The 25,748-nt window shown below is 39.8% G+C and overlaps 1 protein-coding gene and 1 pseudogene across 2 annotated transcripts in view; one reads left to right on the top strand and one right to left on the bottom strand.

The window, feature by feature from the left end:
* The window catches only part of UBE3D (ubiquitin protein ligase E3D), a 317,055-nt gene that overhangs the window by 93,719 nt on the left and 197,588 nt on the right, over positions 1 to 25,748 (bottom strand). The gene's annotated exons all lie outside the window — the stretch shown is intronic.
* On the top strand, positions 884 to 25,748 carry LOC101273367 (uncharacterized; annotated as a pseudogene).

Here is a 25,748-nt window from a genome sequence, read left to right as displayed (position 1 = left end):
ACTGGGAACCTGAAAGAAGGCTCTGTAGATACAGGGAAGAGAGCAACAGCACGAGCGTGAAGGGAGTTGTAAGAATCTGTGACAGGTGGCATATAGGACCATAATGATCTTTTTCTTTATTCTAAAAACAATGTAAAGCTAATGGAAGATTTTAAGAAGAAAGAATGGGCTGACATAGAATAGATGTGGATAGGCCACATGAGAAGCAATTATGATAGGTCAGACATGAGTGCATGGTAGCTTGGACAAGAGTGAGGCTGGTGGAAAGGGCAAGAACAGGAACATTTTGAGAGATATTCTGTATGATCAAATACAGTGATATGTTGGTGATATGCTGGATGTAGACAGTGAAGGAAAAGTCAGCATCAAGAAAAACTCATGGGTTTCTGGCTTGTGCAAATGGTCTGATGAGATCATCATTCATCGAGATAAGAAATACTGAAAGAACATCATGTTTGGGGAAATGGCAAGATTCTAAGTTCAGGGCTGGACATGTTGAGTTTAAGGTACTTTTGAGGGTATCCAAGAGAAGTCAGTGGGCAGTTGGACATATGGGACTGGAATTAGAAGCGAGATCTTGAATGAAAATCGAAATTTCCAGTCATCTAGACATCCACAGTAATTGAACCAGAGTTCTATCTGAGATTCCTTCGGGAAGGACTAGAGAATGAGAAACAAAATGGAGGGTGGAGAAAAAGCCCAGGACAGTGCTTTGAAGAAGATGAGTATGTATAAAGAACACAGAAGAACTGGCCAGAAAATATAAGAGGGAAACAGAAGGATATAAGAGGATATCAAGAGAACTTAAGGGAAGAAGTCATTTTAAAAGGAGGCTGTGGTCATCAACCATTGAGTGTCAAGATTATCAGTTGAATTCGGCTACATGGAAGACATCATGACCTTCACAAAAGGTATTCTGGTGGACTGATGAGAGCACAGTTAGATGGTAATGGTTTTGAGAGTAGTAAAGAATGGAGCAATGATTATAGACAGCTCTTCAAGAAATCTGGTTGTGAATGGGGAGAGGGGAAATAAGATAGAAGCTTCTAGGGATATGTGAAGTTTAAGAATTTATTCTACCTGGGAGAGACTTAAACAAGTATAACTGTGCATAGATACGACCCATACTCGTGGTGGAGGTGAAGAGTGTGATCGAGGTGCCCAAACTGTCAACAAATGAAAGAGACCCAGAAGCTTCCAGATGACAGGAACCAGGAGGGGGTGGGTTGATAGAGCTGAATGGCATCGGCTTTAAAGAAAACAACTTTTCTTCTAAGCAAGTAAGGGAGTACTAAGTTAGAAGGAGCAAAGAGAACATCAATTCCATCTCTAAACACAAGGTATGGAATGTGAGTGGTAGAAGAATAAAAGGCACCGCTTTGCGATGGCCACAAGGGATGCCCTATCCTTGGGGAAAAGCCTGGTTTCTATTAAGGCAAGAGGGTCTTGGGAAAACTATGAAGAGGCTATGACATAAGGGCATCTGTCTGTTAGACTGTGAGAACCTTGAGATCAAGGATTATGTCTGTATTGACAAAACAGTTTAGACCTATGCTTCTCAAACTTTAGTATACATCAGAATAACCTGGAGGACTGGTTAAAAGTTTTTTTTTTTTTTGTCCCATCCTTAGAGCTTCTTATTTAGTAGACCTCAAATGAACTCAAGGAAGGATGTGCCGTTCTAATAAGTTCCCAGGTGATACTGATGCTGCTAATATAAAAACCACACTTTAAAAACCACTGAGAGTTCCATTCTTAATTTTTTGAGGAATCTCCATTCATGATCAAGCTATTCTACTTCTGGGTATTTATCTGAAGAATATGACAGCACTAATTCTAAAAGGTACATGCACCCTAGTGTTCATACAGCATTATTTACAATACCCAAGATATGAAAGCAACCTAAGTGTCTATCAACAGATGACTGGGTAAAGAAGATGTGATACATATCTTCTTTTGTCCAACTGGGATGGATAGCTCTTCTAAGCAGAAACCCAAGAGTCCAAGTTACTTCTTCTTTGTATGTGATGCCATCTGGAACATGTGGCCTCCAAGGTCACATGGCAAAGAAGAGAGACCTGGAGAGTCATGTGATATGTTCTCAGGGGTCAAGTCTGGAAGTAGTTTATATCATCTCTGCAGAGATTTCATTGGCCAGAACTTAGTCACATGGTCCAAACATAATAGCGAGGGAGTCTGGGAAATGTAAAGGAGAACATGGATGTCTTGTGAGCATAAACAATCTCTCTGTGAGCCTCTTCTGTCTCTAACTTCAGCAGAGAGGACAATGCTAGTCAAGATCCAGAGCTCAGTATATGTCGACTACTGGTTTAATAAATAGAATTGAATTGAATAATTATTGACTGAAACCTGGGTTTTAGTTTTCCTTTAGACACACAAAGCACCCCTTACAACTAACCATTGTTATCCACGCATACCCTTCAACACACACACACAAATCATGCCTTTGCTGAGTTAGCTTTTCTGTCCTTGCCAGGTTCAACTTTACATGGCTATACTTGGGACATTCACAGATTGAAGTGATATGAACACGTTGAGATGGAAAAGAAAATTACACTGACGAAAATTACCAACCCTGAAGCGTGTTCACTCCCCTTTGCTGTGAATTTGGACACTTGAAGGAGAGTATTTAGTTCAACAACAGCCTCCTTTTTGAGACGCTTACGCCTTTGGGATGCTTCAATTCCTGTATTACCTTCAAGGCCTTTATTATATCTGAGGACTGGTGATGGCCGAGTGACAGGAGAGCTGACAGTTCTATCAGCCGTAGAAGCAGGACAGGTCAATCAAGACTTTTCACTTCTCTAGGTAATGAGCTGAGTTACCGAACGCAACCCAGATTTCAGCAGGATGAGCTGCAGAGTCTTGTTACAAGATGAAATGTGCTCTTGAAGGCTGCTTTTATACTCAAGGATCCTTGGTCACTACTTGAAACGGAGAGTGTTAGTGCTGTTTCAAACTTGCCCTGCCAGCCTTTTGGGAGCACCTTGTGCAGCGGACAGAAATACAAACTGGGAGGGAGAGAACAATTTTCTGGGTTCTGCGGTGTCAAGAGAGCACAGTTCATCCTCAACCACTTGCGGTCTTTCAGGAAGGAAAAGATCTTGTGATGGGTACTGAAGATAAAAGAGGTTATGTTTTAATAATGTACATCTTATTTTGAATCACCGATTGAAGCACAGGTCTCACAATGCTAAAGAATTACTTTGTTCAACAAGCACATCTCTTGGGGAGAAAATGAGAAAACTTTATGAAAAATAGTGAAAGACATTCCAGTGTGAAGTAGAAATGTATTATTCGATGTCTCAGTACAATTTGTGTGATGGGGCAATTCTAGTTAAAAAGTAGTTAGATTGGCATTTTATCAGAAGTATAATTTTCACAGCATATCATAGACGAGGCATTAGAACATGTATCTAGCTGCGGCTTTGAATCTTTGCACAGTACAAATCTTATTTATCTTCAAGTTCTCATGATAGTGACCAAAGGAACAAAAAGTTCATTTCTTAATACTTGACCTTGGTGAGATGCCTTTCAAAGGGAAGCTGAGACAATTGTAGCGACTGTCACTGAGTTCCCTTTTCAGGCATAAAAATACAGTGAGGTTTTGCACAAACACGAACAGCCTTCAGATCCCTACACACCCCAGGAAATGACTGGCTGAATGAGACTGTATTTGTAAATGCCAATGTGGCTTAAGAGCTCCTTTGCTGGGAGAAGTTGTTATTTCAGGAATGAATGTCTTACTTTTTAATACTCTGCTGTGGAGATCTGGGAACCAGCGCTGTCCAAAGATCTCACCAACACACACCATGCCACAGGTCATGCTTATTAAGGTGTTATTGTCCTTTAAAAACATGAAAATGGTATTGTTCTGGAATCAATTCTGCACTCAATAAATATTTATTGGCGCCTGTTATGTCCAATGAAAATAATTCTACATAATTTTTAGTGAGTACATAGAAAAGTGAAAGCATGAGGCTCAGAATCAGGGTTCACGTTTCAGTACACAGATAGAGAGAGCAGTTCTAAGAAGGAAAATATGTCAAATTGCATTGGAAGGTTTGTTCAGGGACTGTCGTTGTAATGGAAAGTGTTTTTATGAATTTTTTAATTAGCAAGACTTGGGTTTCTCCATCATCCTATCATTTTCTATTTGTGGGATCATGGGAAAATTACTTAAGGCTCAGTGAGCCTCAGTTTCCTCATCTGTAAAAGAGACATAATATTATATACCTTGTACAGTTGCCATGAGGATTAAATGAAAGATATATGAAAAAGCCAAGTATGTGGTAAATGCTCAAGGAGCCATAATTGAGCTATAGTTGTTATTATTTAGCCTTCTGTGAAGAGGTGACTGTATTAAATGTTCTTTGTCAAAAAGAATATAATTTCTAAATAAAAAGTGCTATAGACTGAATGTCTGTGTCCCCCCCATAATGCATATGTTAAAAACCATTCCTCAACGTGATGGTAGTATTTGCAGGATGGGCCTTAGAGAGGTGACTAGGTCATGAGAGTGAAGCCCTCGTGAATGGGGTTAGGGCACTCATAAATAAATGAGACTCCAGAGAACTCCCTCACCCTTTCTACTATCTGAGGACACAGTGAGAAGATGGCCACCTATGAATCAGGAAGCGTGCCCTTACCAGACACCAAATCTGCCAATGCCTTGATCTTGGACTTCCCAGCCTCCAGAACTGTGAGAAATAGATTTCTGTTGTTTATGAGCCAGTCTGTGGGATTCTGTTATAGCAGCCCAAATAGATGAAGACAAAAAAATTTTCTTTGTAAAAATTTTAAAAGGATCTAAATGCATGATAATATATTTGTATGACCGCTAGCATCAAATATACATTAGTTTGTAAAGGCTTGTTAGCCTAAAGAGCTGGTTTATATTTCAAAAGAAATGAGGATGAAAAATAAGAGGAAATGAATTCTGACTTGCTATTTGATTATACTTTCTATTGTGCATTTGGATTTTTAAATTTCCATTGACCTTTAAATTAAACTGTGTGTCACAGAGTATATTTTGAACATTCTTTTAGACAAGTCCCTAGGCAACTTAAAAGAACCAGGTTTAGGCTGGATATGAACTACAGTATATGCACTGAAATTTATCAAACACCATATGAGAGAAATATGATTCCTGAGTCACAGAAGCCAAAGAACTGCAAAAGTAGAAAGCTATTTTAAAATTTGCTCATTTTTTAATTAGCTCCTATAACATCATTCATCATAAAGTGTGAGAGACCTGTTCACAAATATCAGAATTTGAAGGTCACATTTATAGATAATATACCTACTAGGCTTTCTCTATCTGGCCAATTGTCCAGAAGTAGGTTATTTTTTCGCATGGACCAGACATACATTTTTAGAGTTTTCAAAAAATTTCATTTCTAGAAGGTTATGGTCACAGGTCCTGAAAGAAGAACTTTTTTATTTAGAAGCCTATCATCTTTTTAATGGAATAAAAAAGGTTTATATACCTCAATATTTGCCCTCAATATTTGCTTTCCTGTTTAACAAAATTATTTATTGATTACAATAAACCTAAATCATCAGGAAAAGATACATTATATTCAATATGGATTTTAATACATCTTATATTTTATAAAATGTTCTTTTGCAAATTATTTATGACATTTCTTGGAGTAAGCATCATTTATTTGCAAGTTTAAGAAACAAGAATTTTTAGAAAAAATTTAGAAAATTTTTTAGAAAATCATGATCTATTTAATATTAACATATAATTTTTATGGCCATATAATTTATTCTGAAAGAAGAACTTTAAAAGACACATATTGTAAAGAAATTAATATGTCTTTTACCAATATGAAGGTCTGGATTTCATCTTCCATACTGTTCGACAGAGTTAAATGTCAGAAATTAGGAACAAAGCTTAAATGTTCCATGTCATCTCTGACAAGGGTATAAATTTAAAGGCTGTCAACACATTTAGTTTTAAAAACGAAAGTAGGCTTCCTGGCAGTCACATTTTTCCACCACTGATGACTCTGACTGTATCGGAGAGGATGTGAACCAGCAAAGCAAAGCCAGGCAAGGAAGGAGAAGGACAAAAGGAAGTGAGAAGCATAATAAGGGAAAGAGAAAGAGAAAGAGAAAAAGAACAGTTTGAAAACCAAGAATAGAAATAATCACGTTATTTTTCCAACTGGCTCAAATACAAAGAGAATTCAAGAAAATCAGAACTATTTTCTCAGTAAGATGGGATAAATAAACAAAAGGAGGCACCCCTTCAGGTCAAGTTTTTTTGTTGTTTTTTTTTTTACATCTTTATTGGAGTATAATTGCTTCACAATGGTGTGTTAGTTTCTGCTTTATAACAAAGTGAATCAGTTATACATATACATATGTTCCCATATCTCTTTCCTCTTACGTCTCCCTCCCTCCCACCCTCCCTATCCCACCCCTCTAGGTGGTCACAAAGCACCGAGCTGATCTCCCTGTGCTATGCGGCTGCTTCCCACTAGCTATCTACCTTATGTTTGGTAGTGTATATATGTCCATGCCACTCTCTCACTTTGTCCCAGCTTACCCTTCCCCCTCCCCATATCCTCAAGTCCGTTCTCTAGTAGGTCTGTGTCTTTATTCCTGTCTTACCCCTAGGTTCTTCATGACATTTTTTTTCTTAAATTCCATATATATGTGTTAGCATACGGTATTTGTCTTTCTCTTTCTGACTTACTTCACTCTGTATGACAGACTCTAGATGCGATTGTCCTCGCATGGGAAGAGGCACCCAAGGCCAGTGTTTTAAAATCACATTCTAAATAGATTACCTTTCATATTTTAGTTTTAGGAGTGGCCATACATTTGGTCTCTTATCAAATCCAAGCCGTAGACTCTAAAAGTAACAATGTGACATCTCTAATGAACTGATTTAAGGAATGAAAGCAGGATTTGGGAAACTAATTGGATTTCTTATCTAATTTGCCCTGTTAGAAATAAATGAGATCCATTTCTTCCCCAAAAGTAAATTTTAGAACTAGGACTCACCTATGCTAATTTATATACAGATATCTGGTTGTGTTCTGTCCTTTATACCCATTACTACATCTGTATATTCCCTTATAAAAAATACTAAAATGAACAACCACACTGAAAAGATTAGTGGTCATCTGTTCAGATCACACAGTTCTATAGAAGCCAAGCACGAATAGGTAATCATATTTACATTGTTATGATAGGATACTATTAAAACAGATGGATTTAGACATACTGTTGTCAAAATATATCTAAATACAACTCCTCACTGAAAGGAACCAGGGCTCCTTGGTAAAATGGTTAATTCCACGGCTGGAACAGGCAAAACATGAGCCTAGAACATCTTGTGCCAGAAAATGCTCACAGAATGAATGAGATATTTTTAAAGGACAGAGAAATCATCTTGGCCTCCACTGGCCAAACTGGAGACAATGAGATCATCAAAATACATAATAGTAGTAATAGATTATAACCCACTGAACTAAGAAAACCTGAGACAAGACAGTTATAAATAAACAAATAAACTGAAAGTCTGGTGAGGAACTGGCATGTACATAGTCTCATGTCACATCTCCACAAAAGATCTGGTAATTACAGAAGGAAAAAGAATAAGCCTCTGGGAAACCCTGGCAGACATCAACTTAATCAAGAGAAAGTGAACATCATCAGTGATGGGACAAATCAGGACTGGTACCACTTAACAGCATGCAATGAGAAGAAGCCAGCATCACTTCTGTGATGTTCCTGCTAAGATGCTAATCTGAATCAAATCATGAAGAGATATCAGACAACACCACCTTAGGGACATTCTACCAAAATACTGACCTGTAACTTCAAAAGTATCAAGGCCACGAGAATCAAGGAAAATCTGAGAAAGTGGTCCAGACGGAATGAGACTAAAGAGACCTGGTAACTAAATACAACCCATGATTCTGAGCTGGATTCTTTGGCTGTAAAGGACACTATTGGGATATTTGGAAAATGGGGTCTGAAGACTAGATAGCAGTACTTTATCCACATTAATTTCCAGACTTTGATGGTTGTTATGGGCTGAATTATGACCCATCTCAAGTTCGTATGTTGAAGTCCTAACTCCCAGTACCTCCGAGAGTGACTGTATTTGGGAATGGGGCCTTTAAAGAGATGATTAAGTTAAAATGAGGTTGTTGGCAGGGGGTGTGTGGGGGATCTATTCCAATCTGACTGGTATCCTTATAAGAAGAGGAGATTAGGACACACGGAGAAACACCAGGGGTGTGCGTGCACAGAGAGGAGGCTGTCTGCCTGCCAAGGAGAGAGACCTCAGGAGAAACCAAGCCTGCCAACACCTTGATCTTGGACTTTCAGCCTCCAGAACGGGGAGCTAAATAAACTGCTGTTGTGTAAGCCAGCCAGTCTTGGGTATTTTGTCATGGCAGCCCCAGCAAACTAATACCATGGCTATATTGTGGTTATGTAGGAAAATGTCCTTGTTTGTAAAAAAAATGAACTCAAGTAACAAGGTGCTTACTCTTAAATGGTTCAAGACAAAACATTCTTTGAAATTGACCTGTAAATGTTCTGTAAGTTTGTGACTGTTTCAAAATAAATAAAAATAAATATATATTTTAAAATTATATATATATATATATGTATATATATACATATACACCCATATGTATATGGGCTTAAAAGTCCCCAAAAGAAGTGTTTGCAGAGTTGAGAGAACAGAAAGGTTTCTGACACACACAAAGTGCTGCTTTACTGTTCCAGATCACTGTCAATGACAGGCTGAAAGGAAATGGGTTTAAACTGAAAAATTAAATATAAGGGTGGAAATGTATATAATCTTCTTTTAATGAAATAGTCTATAAAGGCCTCTATAAATAGAAAATTCCTTAAATTTCATTCCCCTCCTTAACTGATTCAGGCACCCGTCTTCATCCTCTGTAAGCTGTGGTTTCAAACTCTTTCAATCTTGTGAAGGTCCTCGATTATGTCAACCGGTAAAAACGGAGTCACTCTGGATAAAATAATGGTTCTGGATGAAATAAAGTCATGTTCACTCAGCCTACCTTTTCCTTCCCTCATGAGCTCAGGAATTCTGGGATGTCCACAAAGTTTGTGAGACCTCTTCCTACAAGGGCTCCTTTGGCTTTTAGAAAGAGCTGTGTAGATTTTAGGTCTTTATCACTACACACACCCAGGATTTCGTGAGCATAAATATGGGTCGGGGAGTGTCCATGGCAAAAGGTTGGCACCATGCTGACAAGAAGGTGGCACTGACACCTGGATGTTGCTGACTCTTCGGGGCTAGCCTTCACTTCCCCCCGCAGGCTACACCTTGTCCTGGTGGTCCAGAAAACCTCTACAGCAAAGATCATGTTGTAGTGTCTGTCTGGGCCTAACCAGAACACTTCTGAGCCTACCGTGGGGAGTTAGGGCACTCTGGGGCATTGACAGGAGTGGTACATGTTGGAGAACTGAAGACCTGAACTGCCCAACTCAAGACGATCTAGACTGGGAGTTGGCACTCAGAAGGCTTCCAAGATAACAGTGAGCTCCTGAGTCTCTCCTGCTCTAAAAATCACGTCCCTCTAAAACAGCCTCAGGAGCGCCGGGGTGGACTGCATTCTTGTTCAAAAGTATTCACTACTCCTCTCCGGGGAAGGGCTATACTTTCCTTCCCCATTGATGGCAGGCTTGGTCTCGTGATTTGTTCTTGGCTGTTAAAAAATGTGAAAGTGAGATGTCACTTCTGGACAAAAGCTTTAAGAGCCAGTACGTGATTTGCTGTCTCTTTACCCTCTGTTACAAAACTGGCAATACTCCAGATAGAGGCTACTGCATCAGTCTGATCCCAAAGATGATGGGGAACAGAGTTGTGGCTTACTCATGATGGACCTGTACATACTGTTAATGTAGTGTGGATTAAAAATAAATCTTTGGGTTGTAGGCCATTTAGATTTTGGAGTTGTTTGTTAACACAGCAAACCTAGCCCATACTAACTAATACACTATCCAATTACCTAGAATCATTTCATAAAAAGCACAAAGTTTATTGTTCTAATAAGTACTTTGGAAAGTTGAGATTGAATACCATATATTTAGTCTGGCATTTTAAAAGAGATTCTGCAAAAACTTGTGCTATATTGCTTTGGTCTATGAAGCCATCATTTGCTGGAGAGCTAAAGGTAACAAGGTTTTAATACCCATAGTTTGGGGTCACAAACATCACCTCAAAAGTATACATTCAAGCAGGGCTTTTCTCTTAACCTGCCAGTCAAAGAACACATGCTCATTTTTTGCCCTTCTTTATATCGCAAGTTACGTTATCCACATTTTTGGAAACAATGGTCCCCCAATCACAAATACCTGGAGGTCATAAGATTTTCTGTCACTTAGAGACCCATGACCCCAGCTATGTCTCAGTCCTAGTGAACTTTAAAGCACCAGAAAGTTCATGTTTCTAACCCCCATCTGAGAACATGGCATTCAAAGGCCCTGTGTGGGTAAATCACACCATCACAAGCAGGGGGGAACATTGGTCTTAGCCACTTGCTCCTCTATTTGACTAGAAGAAAGATCCGATTCAGACGACTATCGTCCTGGGAAATGACTATCTTACTATACCAAATTATAATAAAATTCATTTCTAAAACTCAACAGGAAGACCTAGACAATGTCCTTTTACAATTTGTTTAGTGATTTTTTTAAACAAAATTAATAAAAATAGGAAAAGTATGTAACCATGACTATATAACAAAGCAGTTAGAGTTCTTCCATGGAGAAGAATTTGTTTTTCTTTCAGTGGACTAGATGTTCATTCCCAAGGGAATCATTTGGAAATTTAAAACAGGAGGTAACAGATTGTCCCCACTGGCTCAGAGAGGTTATTTGGCTAATATAATCGTGTTAATGACACTGGAATTTCACCCAGAAATAATAGCTCAGCTCTGCCAGGGATTGATGGGATTTTCTTTAATTCAAAAGGTCAGGCTAAGGTTTTTCTTAATTTCTGTAAAACAATATTTCTCAAACTGTACTCCTTGAAACAGCATTGTCCTGTAAGCTATTAATAAGAATTATGTGAGAGAGGGATGTTAATGAGTATTCTATGAGAAATTTTCAAATAAATTTGTGAAATGCTGAATACCATATCATCTCCTTTTTCCAAATGACATTAGCATATTAAGACCCTGAAAAGTCTTGCAGGAAAGGAAACTGCTTAACATCGTTTAACCAAGTGATTTACAAAATTATAGGGAACACCGTAAAACATCCCTGGGAACTAATAATTCTCTGGATGTACTAAAAGATTAAATCTGTATAAGTACCACAGAATGGTCAGCAGGGTAGAGCCAATCCTCAAAACTGTCTCAGGTCCCTAGGGAATTCAGACTCTGTGTGACCAAAGACATACTAGTTGGAAGAGACACAACTTGGAGTAAGTGTAGCCCACATGATATCAGGCATGAAATGGTAAAACAGAAATGCTCCTAAACTATTCCTGCGGCACTGCAAGTAGGGAGTTGTTGGTGTCACACAGGAAGTGTCATCGGGCTACACAAGGGGTGGATCCATTTCCACTTCCACTGCAATTTGCAAGTGGTTCCAACCAAGAGAGATTCACACCCTCTGTTACCACCCCTAACCCCCAGCCTCAACACCGTAGTATGTAGAATGCTAATCCAACAGGAAGAGCATAGTTGGAGAGCATGAGGATTAGAGATACAGACATCTACCGCATGCGTCACAAAGCCATTCCTGGGGTTACCAGGCAATCAATCATATGATATGTGATTAGCATTTGAGAGCCAGTGACCTCAACTGATTGCAATCTTCATCTCTGCTGGCTTCGGTTGTTCAGAATTGTCATGCTTCCTGTCCAGTATGCTACATGGGCTTCTGCTATGCTAAGTACAGATCTTTAAAGCGCTATCATCTCCTGGTGTCTTGAGAGTTCAGTAGACTCTTCTGAAGTGAGAACACAAATGTTTCCTCCAAGGAGCACTCTTACTGGCTGGAGAGGGACAGATTCAAGTGTGTGTAACAGCCTCTGTGTTATATGTGGAATCACAACTGCCTCAGACCCTGAGCATATCCAACATTGTTTCACAAAACCTGAATTCCATTGTCTTCCACACCCATTATCCACAAGACATGTCTGTAAATCTCTGAACTTCCCTGGAAGTCACAGTTCAAGACAGGTTGTTAATACTGTGGTTTTCCAGATTCTTTGGTCCCTATGTACGTCACTGGGTGCAAACAATTACTTGAGGAAATTACACATTTCACACATTACATTCAGTCCAGCTCAGTTCCAGACCATTTATAACTATGTATGTGATTTTCATTTCTGTGTATGGGTTTAGTTATTCTTAACAAAATTGTTATATGGAGATGCCAGGATAGGCTGACTACCTCCTTGGCCAATAGAGTCAAGAGTCTGAGTCACTTTGTAGAATGCTCTCCGGGCATGCTGAACATCACACCACACAACCACAGGTTTACTGTTTTTTTTTTACCCCCTGGGGCATTCACACCCACACAGAAGGACTCTTTTTTTTTTAAGATTTTTTTTTTTGATGTGGACCATTTTTTAAGTCTTTATTGAATTTGTTAAAACATTGCTTCTGTTTTGGTTTTTTGGCTGTGAGGCATGTAGGATCCCAGCTCCCTGGCCAGGGATCGTACCCGCACCACCTGCATTGGAAGGCGAAGTCTTAACCACTGGACCGCCAGGAAAGTCCTCACACAGAAGTACTTTTAACTTTCAGGTCAAAAGACAATATCAGTGAAGCCAATTGGCCCCCATAAGCTTTAGCACATTCCCATTTCAATTTTGCTACTCCCTTTCTCCTGTTTGCACAGGGAGTCCACCTTAACAAATCACCTTTTCCCACACAACACTAATTTTTTTCTACCCTCTTGCAACCTGAAGATTTTCTCTCCTGACCACCTGAGCCTGAACTTTTCATCCCAGATCCCAAGTTCTCATTCACATGTGAAGTTACTGTCTTTGTTTAGGGACTTCCTCCCCTTATCTGAGGCAATGGTCAGAATCTCTCAAGGTTTCTTTTACTGAAAAGACCACCAGCCTTGCAGCTGAAAATTCTAACTGGAAGCAATAATGAATTTACAACACTTAGACCAAACTCTTGAAAAATAATTTAAATATACTTGATTGACTTTAAAAAAAAAACTTGGCAAATCATTACTAGATGATATCTTAATATTTTGGCTATAATATGTTGTTCCTAAAATTTTTTTCAAAATATTATTGTGACTAAATATAACAGGGATTCATTAATGATTTTAATTATATTTTATTTGTACATTTAATAATAATTATTTATTGTTTTAAACATATATTTTATTTATAATATTTTTAAATTATCCATAATTATTTTATCTATTTTTATACATATTCAAACTATATTTAGTGCTATACTGTTTTTTAAGACAAAGAGCTTCACAAAACATAAATCTTTGACGTAAATTTCCTCACATAGCAACCTTATTAGCAACAACTATACATTTATTTATTTATTTATTTATTTTAACTCTACATTTGTGTTTCTATTTTTTTTTAAATTTTGTTTATCTTTTTGGCTGCATGGGGTCTTTGTTGCTGCACGTGGGTTTTCTCTAGTTGTGGTGAGCGGGGGCTACTCTTTGTTGCACTGTGGGGGCTTCTTATTGCGGTGGCTTCTCTTGTTGCGGAGCACGGGCTCTAGGCACGTGGGCTTCAGTAGTTGTGGCACACGGACTCTAGAGCGCAGGCTCAGTAGTTGTGGCACACGGGCTTAGTTGCTCCGCAGCATGTTGGATCTTCCTGGACCAGGGCCCAAACATGTGTCCCCTGCATTGGCAGGGGGACTCCTAATCACTACACCACCAGAGAAGTCCCTCAACAACTATACATTTAGATTCAATTTCTTTCACGTTCAAAACGATTTCCTCATACTCGGGCAAATCCATTTGGAAGTTATTACTTCCCTAACACTGGAGTAGCATTTAGTGAGCCCAAAGAATAATGTTCTAGGCACTGGGAAATGGCTTAATAACTGTCATTCCTATGTGATGAAGAGGACCTCAATAGGTAAAAACCTTCTATAGGTTAAAAAAATCCAACAACCCCCCACCACCATTTCTAGTTATGGGGAAAGGATGACATACTCTTCCCTTAGGCACTGATACTGCCTCTCCTTGTGGAAGTGAGGTTAGCCATCTCTGCTTTTCTTCAGGCCCCAAAGTCCTCCTCCAGCCTAAATTGCCAGACACATTGGAGAAGGGGAGAGGAAGCACAGAGAAATACTGGGACATGAGTGGAGAACACACAAGATAAGAGTTGCTTCTTTTTTGAGCCAAGGCCAAGAAAAATAGCCATTGGGGGAGGGGAACAGCAGGTACATGATATTAGGAGAAGGTAGTCAGGGCGATTTTGAAATTATCAAGCATTATCTTAGTCCATTTAGGCTGTTATAACAAAAATATCATAGACTGGATGGTTTAAACAACAACATTTATTTCTCACCAGAGAAATGCCTGGCAAGTCATCAGCAGATGTGGTGTTCAGTAAGAGCCCACTTTTTTGGTTCATGGACAGCCACCTTCTCATTGTGTCCTTACACGATGTAAGAGATGAGGGAACTCTATGGAGTCTCTTTTATAAGGGCACTAATCTCATTCATGAGATTAACCTAATCACCTAATCACCTGCAAACTGGTGCAGCCAATTACAAAAACTAAAAATAGAGCTACCATATCATCCTGCAATCCCACTCCTGTGCATGTACCCAGAGAAAAACATGGTAGGAAAGGATACATAACCCCAGTGTTCACTGAAGAGCTGTTTACAATAGCCAAGAAATGGAAGCAACTTAAATGTCCTTCGACAGAAGAATGGATAAAGAAGATGCCTATACGATGGAATATTACTCAGCCATTAAAAAGAATGAAATCATGCTATTTGCAGCAACATGGATGGACCTAGAGATTGTCATACTGAGGGAAGTAAGTCACACAGAGAAAGACAAACATTGTGTGATATTGCTTATATGCGGAATCTAAAAAAAATGATACAAATGAACTTATTTACAAAACAGAAACAGACTCACAGACTTAGAGAATGAACTTATGGTTACCAGAGGGGAAATGTGGGAGGGAGGGATAGTTAGGGAGTTTGGTATTGACATGTACACACTGCTATATTTAAAGTAGATAACCAACAAGGACCTACTGTATAGCACAGGGATCTCTGCTCAATACTCTGTAATAACCTAATTGGGAAAAGAATTTGAAAAAGAATAGATATATGTATATGAATAACTGAATCACTTTGTTGTACTCCTGAAACTAATACAACATTGTTAATCAACTGTACTCCAATATAAAATAAAAAGTTAAAAAAAAATAAGGGCACTAATCTCATTCATGAGATTAACCTAATCACCTAAACACCTCATAACCTAATCACCACCCAAAGGCCCCCCCACTTCCTAATACTGACACATTGGGGGGTAGGATTTCAACATATGAATTTTGGGGGAACGTAAACATTCAGTCCATAACAAGTATATTTAAAGAAATATAGTGTCATTATTTCAGGTACACACTACCAGGAAGCAGGGCAAGGAACTATAATGACATAAAGTTTCTTAAGGGAATTGCTTTCAATAAAACCTGAGTGACTTATAGTTAATGAATCAATTATTTAAGGATAAATGGGTATTTCTGAAGTGTGTAAGGGTGCTTAAACTGTTTCGTTCTCCTCGAAATTTCAGCAACTGCCTGCAGTTTTGTTTATACCATTTATATTCAGAGTAAAACTTTCTTTACAGCTTCTCCCAGCAGTGGCCTCCACTATCCCTGACATGGGCTCTACCACAGCAAGGTGTCAACCATGAGCTTCACCTTGAGCCTCCAACTGCTCTGGCACCAAGGCACTTTATCACTGAGTTCTGTTAAGACCTTGAGGCCTGTTGTCTTCCTTGGCCATGGCCCCAAACAGAAGCAACTCTTACCTTCTTTGTTCTCCACTCGTGTCCCAGTGTTTCTCTGTGCTTCCTATCCCCTCCCCACTGCTTCCCTCCTTCCCAAAGTTTTCCACTGAAACAAGCTCTCCTCCATCCTTTAACTATTCACAGAAAGCATCTTCCATCTCTTTTTCCTGGCTTAAAAGCTTTCTCCCCTAAGATTGTTGCTCTCAAAGATTATCAGGCTTCAGGAGACCATTCTAACTCATTTCTTACTCACTTTACACCTGGAGGTTGGGAAATGGGGTTAGCATTTTCTTAAATCACTTATGCCACTTCCAGACCATTATTTTTTCCTATTTAATAATAATCCCTGCTTAGTTTAGGATGCTGCCATTTGGCTACACCACTTTGGCCCTTCCTCATCTCTGTCAGTTCTGATATCCATTCACTCCACCCTCTTCTGCACAGTTTATGGCTCTAATTCTTCCTCAACTCTCCAAGTATAGCCACCAGCCTGTGTGACTTCACATGGGTGACCATCCAGGGCCGTAGACTCTTGGTTCCCCAGAGTTCCATTGATGAGAACCTCTGTCATTCCATCTACTCCTTCTCACATCACACTGAGGACATCATCATGTCTCAGAATTGCTCCTCTTTTGAGTTCATACTCTATACTCTCTCTAACCTCCTGGCCCCCCCTTCCTTTAATCCCACTATTATCAGTTCAGAAACCTCAGCAAGAATTTTATCCCCCTAACATCATCTTCTTCCAAACTATCAGTTTTTAATGCTGTCTTGGGTCCCATCACCCATGGTCTATCATTACCCCTTTACCCTCCTTTATATTATTCTTCATTATAATAATTAAAATCGGAATCACACTAGTTATTTACTCATCTATGACTCTTCCACTAAAATATAGCCTCCTTAAGGGAAGGGACTCCAGTTCACTGAGTCTAATAGGACGAACCACTAATGAAACTCACACATAGTATAGATTCACTAAATATTTGTAGAAGGAAGAAAAAAAAGGAGAGAAGAAAGGATACAGATATTTCTTCAATCTAGAGACTAAGATCCCCTTATTTAGTCCAACAAGTTTAAACCTGAAACAACTTTTCAGAAATGTGTATATTAGAATGACTCAGTAAATCTAAGAATATATTATTCAACATTAGAGGGTTGATTTAATCCTTACTGGTACATATAATAAGATAATACTGGGCAGTCAATGATAAATGACTTAGAAGAATATTTAACAACATGAAAATTTACATATACATGGATAAGTATAAAAACCTATTACAGTACAGTATAGAGTATAATCTCATGTTGATATAATAAAAAAAAACTAAAGAGAAAAATCTATGTGGCCTTGGATTTGGTGATGACATTTTAGATACAATACCAAAATCATGATTCATGAAAGAAAGCAGTCTGACCTTATTAAAAATTTTAAAATCCGCTCTGCCAAAGGCACTGTTAAGAAAACCAAAAGACAAGCCACAGAGAGGAAGAAAATATTTGCGAAATATTTTCACATGTCTGATAAAGGACTTACATCCAAACTATGCAAAGATCTCCTAAAACTCAACAATAAGAAAACAAACAACCCAATCAAAAAATGAGCAAGAAATCTGAACAGACACCTCACCAAAGACGGTGTACGAACGGCAAATAAGCACATGTAACGATGCTCAACGTCAGTTGTCCTGAGGCGATGCAAATGAGAACAAGGATGAGATACCCCTACACAGCTGTTACAACGGCTAAAACCCAGAGAAACTAACCATCCCAATTACTGGTGAGGATGTGGAACAGCAAGGACGCTCATTAATCCCCGGTGAGAATGCAAAATGGCGCAGCCATTCGGAAGAGTTAGGCAGTTTCTTACAAGCCTAACAATCGCATTCCTGGGTGCGTAGTCACAAGATTTGAAAATGTATATCCACACAAAAACCTGCATGTGAATATTTACAGCAGCTTTAAAGTGAAAATCAGAAGCACTCAACTTGTCCTTCAATAGATAAATGGATAAACAAATTTTGGTATGATTCTCCAGTGACAAAAATGTGAAATAGTCTTCAGTGAGGAAACGAAATGAGCTATCAAGCCATAATAAAATATACACGAATGTATCTTAAATGCATTCTGTTAAGTGAAAAAGTCAGTCCGGAAAGGCTACATACTATACGATCTCAATTATAACATTCTGAAAAAGACAAAACAATTCTAAAAAGAGCAGTTGTTGGCAGAGATTGGGGTGGGGTGCGGTTGGGTAAGAGGGTTGATAGGTGAAATAGAGAGGATTTTTAGGGCAGTGAAACTATTCTATATAAAATTATAATGGTGGATATATAATACCCTTGTCAAAACCCATTGAACTTTACAGCACAAAGAATGAACCTCAACTGATGCAAATTTCTTAAAAAATCACTTAGGAGATCCTGCAGATCCTAGCATGGAATGCAGAATGTGACAAAAGAATCTAATTGTATTACAAATATGTGAAACAACTACAGTGAAAGGAGTAGGGGGAGAGGTGTTGAGTAAGTAACTTTAGAAATGAGTGAAAACCATAAGACTACAGGCAAAAGAAACTGCACATAAATACTGTGGTCTAGTTAATAAAGTTGGTTCCCATATGAATACCAGTTAACAATTCTAATTCTGCTATACATGTATGCTAGAACTGAACCACTATGCCCTTGCTCTGTCAGCTGAAAGGGCCTAAAAGCAAGGACACCCCAGTAACAATGAGCACACCTAACACCCAGATCTTGCTTCCTAATACCATTCTCTAATAAAAGGACCAGGATTCCTTGGAGAAATGGTTGACTAGGACCAAGACCATGAAGATAACCCTACACCATCTTGCAGTACCAGAAAGTAAGGAAGCACTCAAACAAACAGAACCACTTACAATTAGGGGGTAATGTCAAAAGGCAAGGACACAGAGCCAACTGAAAGAGCTCCCAATAGTGAAAGCTGGAAAAATTTGTGCAAGAAAATAAATAAAGCAGTATTGGATTATAACCCAAAGTACAAAAAAGTATATTCATAGGTATATTCATATACTCAAAGGGTATTCATATGTTCACAATGATAAATAAATAAATAAAAATAAAGCTAGATAGATAGATGGATGAAGAGGAAACAAATCTCTCATGCAGAAGAATCTCAAATAATCCATATAGACTCTCCATTCTCAAGGATGTGGACTTCCCTCTCCATAAGTCTGGGCTATGCATAGTGACTTCCTTCCAAAGAGGACAGGATGGTGAGAGGGAGAGAAAAGAGTCACTTTACAGGGGAGAAACCTGACAACTACTACTTCATCCAGGAGGTCAAGGTCAACATCAACGGTGATAAGTCATGTGTATAGTTTGCATCCTTCATACGATGGGATCAGAATGCATTTTACCTCCATGGCCTTCCTTTCGACAACCCATAATCCCAGTCTAATCATGAGAAAACATCATACAAATTCCTAGTTAAGGGATAGTCTATAAAATGCCTGATCAGTACTCCTCAAAACTGTCAAAGTCATCAAAAACAAGGAAAGTGTGGGGCTTCCCTGGTGTCGCCGTGGTTGAGAATCCGCCTGCCGATGCTGGGGACGCGGGTTCGTGCCCCGGTCCAGGAGGATCCCACATGCCGCGGAGCGGCTGGGCCCGTGAGCCACGGCTGCTGCGCCTGCGCGTCCGGAGCCTGTGCTCCGCAACGGGAGAGGCCACAGCAGTGAGAGGCCCGCGTACCAAAAAAAAAAAAAAAAAACAAGGAAAGTGTGAGAAAATGTCATAGCCAAGAAAGACCTAAGGAAACAGGATGACTAAATGTAATGTGGTCTCATGGATGGGATCCTGAAACAGAGAAAGGATACTGGGTAAAAACTAAGGAAATCTGAATAAAGTATATTACTTAATTAACAATATATAAATATTGGTTTATTAATTTTAACAAAGACAGCATACTAATACAAGATGTTAATAATAGAGAAACTGGGTACAGGGTATATAGAAAACTATATTGTACTCTCCTGGAAACTCATCTGTAAACCTAATACTTTTTAAAATGTATATTTAAGAAGAAAGAAAAAAACTGCAAAGATAAGCCCTGAAACTTTATCAGTGACTGTGCTTTAGTTATGGAATGACAAATGGCTTTCTTTTTGGTTATCTGTATTTTAAAAATAATACTATTGGATTTTGATTTTTAGCTCTTGAAGGCTTGACATTAGCCTAATAGGTTTAACATCTGGTCTCTTACTTCTTCAGATAGAGTTTGGGCGCTTGTTAAGCAAGTGACACCTGTTACTACCTCCAGGGAAGGAGTCCCAGAATGTCAACCCACTGCATGGTTTGCAGGTTGCATGGGTTGCAGGTTGCATGGTTTGCGGGTTGCATGGTTGCATGGGTTGCAGGTTGCATGGTTGCATGGGTTGCTGAGAAAAACATGACTCCCACAGACACTGGATGGAACAACACTCAGAGAACAGACAGAGCAAGATCAGCCTTGATAGCGAGCGTGGGTGCCCCATGGCCAGCGCATCTTGACCCACAGCTGACACAGGTCTGCACACACCCCTTCTGTGATACAGGCAAAGGACCCCCTTCTCTCCCCACCAGGAACAAACACAGCAGTGGGGTTGTCCAGGTGTATATGCACACGCTTGAAGCAGAACAAAGAAGTACACATCAAACCCAGAACAGGAAAAGAGATTCACAAATAAGGCAGTATGCTCAGCACAGGTGGTGAGGGCTCCAGGTAAGGAAACGTTCCAGGCCCGAGGCACGCTCTTATGCATCCTTGCGAGGTCAGCAGGCTGTGCGTGACTGCCCTTCCCCAAACCCCTCATTCATAGCAATATACCCCAGACAGTGTAACTTCCTTTTGAAAAATGAAATAAACGAAATATAATTATCTCATAATGAGTGATAGAGGTAAGCCATTTTAAACATCAGGAGAATACCGTGAGCCATTATTTTTAGAGATACAATTACTTCTGCAAATTAAATTTTAGGAATCATGCCAGAAAGATAGCTGCAAAACTAAGAACGCCTAGTAGAAGTAAAATCTCAAGCTCTTCAGAAAGACAGTCCTCTACATATGTTACAGAAGCCAGAGGGAGACCAACAGAGCAGAATTTCTCTCACAGAGGATGGCAGTGTGTCGGAGGGGATAGGAGTAGACATCCGTCTTACCCTTGGTTGATAAAGGAATCACTCTAAACTTGCCCTTCACACCTGCCTGAAGTGCCAGACCCCGGTGACAGCAAGTTTATTTGCCATCAACGTGGCTGGTTTTATTTCCAGATAGATTCCAAAGCCAAGTTACATAAATGAAGACTAAATTACTTTATGATGATTTGTTTGCTGTTTGTAAACAATCAGTCAGTGAAGAATAATTGTGAATTGAGGAGATGAATATTACTTATAAAATGTCTACTATCTGTTTGCTAAACTCTAGAAAGGCTCTATAGAGGCACAGAAGTTCAGAACGTACATTCATATTCTACCCTGAGCAATTATTTAACTTTTCAGTGCCTCAGTTTCTTCATCTGTAAAATGGAGATATTGGTAGTCCCTATCTCTAGCTGCTGCAAGGGTTCTATTGAATTAATGCGTGCTAAGTGCTTAGAATGGTATCTGGCATGTAGCTAGTTCTATATAAATGTTAGCTGTTAATTTAAGTAAGGGCACTCAGTGGCTTTTGACCGTCTCCCTTTTACTCTTTCACGTTCCACTCAGATCTCCAAACCCAACATCATTTTGCCCGCATCCCTTGTCACTCGCTTCTCCGTGACCCAGCCATTCTCTGAGTTACACGGGAACAAGGCCTATTGATTCTTTCCTTTCTCACTCCTTTTGCTGTGGGAATTACTAGATCCTTTAAGTCTCCCTTTGGTTATGGTTCTTGCATTTTTTTCCCCATTGCCATCACTAACACTGAAATCAATAGTCTATTAACCTGTTATTATACTTCCCTCATCCACCCCAATCACTCATACCTCGATGCCAGGTTAAATTTTCTTTTTACCTTAATAACAACTTCGTTGAGATATAATTCACTTTTCTTAAAGCTCACACTGTTGAAGTGTATTTCTCAATGGTTTTTAGTATATTCACAGACTTATGCAACTATCACCATTATCTAATTACAAAATGTTTTCATCAGCCCCCCCAAACCCCATACCCATTAGCACTCACTCCTATTTTCCCCCAGTACAGCCACAGACAACTCCTAATCTGCTTTCTATCTCTATACACTTGCCTACTCACACATCCTCATCAACACTTATTACCCATCTTTTTAATTACAGCCATTCTATAGGTATGCAGTGTTATAGTTTTGACTAATATTTCCCTAATGCCTAATTTCATGTGCTTTATTGACCACTTGTATATATTCCTTGTATGTAGTCTTTAGAGAAATGTCTATTCAATTTTTTGAAACTGGGTTATTTGACTTTTTATTGTTGAGTTGTAGGAGTTCATTACATATTCAGAATACAAGTCTCTTATCAGGCAAATGTTTCACAAATATTTTCTCCCATTCTCTGGATTGTGTTTTCAAGTTCTTGATGCTGTCCTTTGAAACACAAAGGGTTTTCACTTTGATGCACTCCAGTGTATCTGATTTTTCTTTTGTTGCTTATGCTTTTGGTGTCATATCTAAGAAACCACTGACTACCCAAGGTCATGAAGACTTACTCTTATGTGTTCTTCTTAGAGTTTTATAGCTTTACCTCTTACATTTGGGTCTATGATCTGTTTTGAGTTAATTTTTGTGTAAGAAGTTAACACTCTAGCTTCATTCTTTTGCATGTAGATAGCCAGCTGTCCCAGCACCATTTGTTGAAAATACTATTCTTTCCCCAGTTTGAGTTGTCTTGGTACCTTTGTTGAAAATCTGTTGACAATAAAGTTAAAGATTTATCTCTGGACTTTCAACTGTATTCCATTGACCTGTTTCTCTTTATGCCAGTACCACACAGTCTTGATTACTGCAGCTGTGTGGTAAGTTTTGGAATCAGGAAGAATGAGTGAGTTCTCCAATTTTGTTCTTCTTTTTCAAGATTACTTTGGCTATTCTGGGTCCTTTGCCTTTCCCTATGAATTTTAGGATCAGCTTGTCAATTTCCTTTTCCTTTTTTTTTTTTCTTTTTTGGCCATGCCGGGAGGCTTGCGGGATCTTAGTTCCCTGGCCAGGGATTGAACCTGGGCCCTCGGCAGTGAGAGCACAGAATCCTAACCATTGGATCGCCAGGGAATTCCCAACTTGTCAATTTCTGCAAAAAAAAAAAAAAGGCTAGGATTTTGACAGATTGTATTGAATCTGCAGGTCAGTTTTGAGAGTATTGCCATCTTAACATTGCGCTTTCCAATTCATGAACATGGAATGTCTTTCCATTTGTTAGGTTTCTTTAATTTCCTCCAATAATGTTTTATAATTTTCAGAGTACAAATTTTACACTTCTTATGTTAAATTTATTCCTAAGTATTTTATTCTTTTTGATGCTATTATAAATGGAATTTTCTTAATTTCATTTTTGAATTGTCTCATTGCTAGAGTACAGAAATACAATTAAATTTTCTATATTGATCTTGTATCCTGAAACCTTCCTGAACTCATTTATTATTTCTAACAGTTTTAGGATTCTTTAGGAAAAAGGTCTATATACAAAAAATCATGTTATCTTCAAATAAAGATAGCTTTACTTCTTCCTTTCCAAGGAATACCTTTTATTTTTTTTCTTGCCTAAGTGTCCTATCTAGACCCCCAGTACAATGTTGAATAGAAGTGGTAAGCACAGACATGCCTATTTTCTTCCTGATTTTAGGGAGGAAATCTCCAGATGTTCACCATTTAGTATAATGTTTGCTGTGGGTTTTTTATAGATGGGCTTTCATAGATGGATGTATTTGATATTTGGGAAGAGTGTGAATTTGGCAAGGAGGTAAGAAGGCAGACTATGGTAGGCAGGACTTTTCTGCTCTCATCTCCAGAACCTATTAACATGATGATGTTTCATTTCTGTGATTATGTTATGTTCTTTGGCATAATCTAGGCAGGCCTGAACTCATCACAAGCCCTTAAAATCATGGAGCTTTCTCCAGACAAAAGCAAAAGAGTCAGAGAAATTGAAAACATGGGAAGAACTCAGTGTGCCACTGCTGGATTAAAGATGGAAATGGCCTCATGAGAAGGAATGCAAGTAGCATTTAGGAACAGAGAGCAACCCCTTGCTGACGGCCAGCAAGGAAACAGGGAACCGCTGATCTACAGCCTCAAGGAACCAGATTCTGCCAAGAATATGAATGAGTTTGGAAGCAGATTATCTCCCAGAGCCTCCAGATAAGAGCCCAGCCCAGCCCAGCCGACACCCTGGCTTCAGCCTTGTGAGATCTTATACATAGGATGTAGTTGAACCCACCTAGACTTCTGATCCATAGAACTGTGTGCTCACGAGTGTGTGCTTTTTTTTTTTTTTTTTTTTCTTTTGCGGTACGCGGGCCTCTCACTGTTGTGGCCTTTCCCGTTGCGGAGCACAGGCTCCGGATGCGCAGGCTCAGCGGCCACGGCTCACGGGCCCAGCCGCTCCGCGGCATGTGGGATCTTCCCGGACCGGGGCACGAACCCGTGTCCCCTGCACCGGCAGGCGGACTCCCAACCACTGCGCCACCAGGAAGCCCTGTGTGCTGCTTTAAGCTTTGAAATTTGCAGTCATTTGTTATGCAGCAATAGAAAACTAAGACAAGGACTGATAAGATTCATTCACTGCAGCAGAGGAGGTCAGGGTGTAGGCAGTGTGCTAAGCAGTGCCGCGGATCTGTCTCTTGCTTCAACAGTGTTTGGGTGGGACAGACCCACAGGGACATCCCCTGCTCCAGCCTCCGATCACCCTCCAACCTTTTTTCCAGTCGCAACCTTCAGAATCAGCCACTCAGCTACCCTTGGTCACCGGGACCAGCCAACACCACTTTTTGACCTTAACTGCTTTCTACCGATCAACCACGAGTTTCCAGATTCGTCAGAATTATCCCACTGAGGTGGAGGTCACTGTCAACCCCCTGGCCGACACGCATCTGCGGGCCTCCTACACCTCCCTCTCTCTGAGCTTCTATTTCGACTGTGACAACGTGGCCCTGGCGGGCATGGGCCACTTCTTCCGTGAATTGGCCAAGGAGGAGTGCGACGGAGCCAAGCATCTCCTGAAAACACAAAACCAGCGTGGCGGCCGCGCCCTCTTCCAGAACGTGCGGAAGCCATCTCCAGATGAGTCGGGTAAAACCCAGGATACTACGGAAGCTGCCGTGCTCGTGGAGGAGAACATGAACCAGGCCCTTGTGGACCTGCGTGCCCTGGGTTCTGCCCGCGCAGACCCCGCCTCTGTGACTTCCTGGAGAGTCTTGTCCTAGATGAGCAGGTGAAACTCATCAAGAAGATGGGTGACCACCTGACCAACCTCCAAAGGCCGGCTGGTCCCCAGGCTGGGCTGGGTGGGTCTCTCTTGGAAAGGCTCACCCTCCAGCACGAGTAGGTGCCCCTGGAGCCCAGCGGCCTTTGAGGAGCCCCTCTGGCGTCGGGGTTTCTGCCTGAAGTCCCTCCCTGCATCCACTAGGCAGCTTTTTAACCGCCCTGGAGCTCTCTCCCAAGCCTTGGACCAAATGGAAACCATAAAGCTTTTTACAGAAAAAAAAAAAAAAAAAGAGCGGGGTATAGTAAGTAATGCATTACGCTTGGAATACATTG

Source organism: Orcinus orca, chromosome 12, assembly GCF_937001465.1.
Source record: "Orcinus orca chromosome 12, mOrcOrc1.1, whole genome shotgun sequence".
NCBI lineage: Eukaryota > Metazoa > Chordata > Mammalia > Artiodactyla > Delphinidae > Orcinus > Orcinus orca.
This window is presented reverse-complemented; position numbering and strand designations above follow the sequence as displayed.